Raw genomic sequence first — 1,302 nt, 5'->3', positions numbered from 1 at the left:
AGGATCTAGAACTAGAAGTACCATATGACCCAGCCATCCCATTACTGGGTATATACCCAAAGGATTATAAATCATGCTGCTATAAAGACACATGCACACATATGTTTATTGTGGCACTATTCACAATAGCAAAGACTTGGAATCAACCCAAATGTCCATCAGTGACAGACCGGATTAAGAAAATGTGGCACTTTTCTCTTCTGCCTTCTTCACATATTATCCAGTGAAACACAGAGTGCTGCCATAAGAACATTGCAAGAAGGCCGATCATTATACAGATGAAGGCTGAAACTTTAACTCACAATATTATAACTTTTATATTTTTTTCAGTCACCTTCCTTTCTAAAAATAAAATATGAGTGTCTACTTCAGGAGACTCTGAATCAAGTCCAATTAGCTTTCTATTATTTAAAGACACTATTGACCTTTAAAGTCCTCTCTTTGCAAATATTCAAACCAGGCAGTACAACACTTATTAAACATCATTTTCCAGGTTGTTCCAATTATTTTTTTTCTGCTAGATTTTTAACTCCTTGAGAATAGAGAACCTAAGGTTGGTATACACCCACACACACCTGCCTTACCGATGCCAGCATAAATCCTAGTACATCGTGGCTAATCATTTATGTTTAATTACATTGATTTTATACTTAATTCAGATGGCCAGATGCATATCAGCTTGTTAAAACAGACATATGATAATGTTGAATCTGAATTTATAAAGTGTTAATCATGCCAACATTGAGATTTTTTAAAAAGTCTTTTTTTAAAAAATACTTTTTTAAAAAAAAGTATTTTTTTAAAATGCTTATGTGTTGGGTCATTTCTGATATTTCTGTCAATTTAGCACATCTCTTTCGAATCAGAAAATACTTTGGTTCAACTTCCTCTGATTTGTTTATGCTGTCAGGGAACCTGTGGGTAATTCTATAGCAACTTAGCCTGTATTCTGCTGTCCTCTACATAGAATTTTTCTCATCCCCTCAACTTTCTGATTAAATTTCCTTTCCTTAAACTATCCTTGCTTCTTTTCTTTGCTGCATCCAAAATTAGGTATAGGACACAACTAGAGGGAAAAAAGGAGGTCATTTTCCCCCAAAACTTTTATAAAATATTTTAGTACATATTTAAGGTCATCAGGTGAATTCATTTAACAAACATTTATTGTCTGTTCTGTGCCAAAGTTGTGTGCTGTGTGGTGTGAATTAAGAAATAAAGTTTTGCTCTTAAAACGAGTCCCAATGTAATGGACTCCATTGTACATATCAAATTATTCTTTTTCACAGGAAATTCTCTAATTAT

Source organism: Mandrillus leucophaeus, unplaced genomic scaffold (assembly GCF_000951045.1).
Source record: "Mandrillus leucophaeus isolate KB7577 unplaced genomic scaffold, Mleu.le_1.0 Scaffold806, whole genome shotgun sequence".
In the NCBI taxonomy this organism is placed as follows: Eukaryota; Metazoa; Chordata; class Mammalia; order Primates; family Cercopithecidae; genus Mandrillus; species Mandrillus leucophaeus.
The sequence above is the reverse complement of the archived record's forward strand: the minus strand, read 5'-3'. Positions refer to the sequence as shown.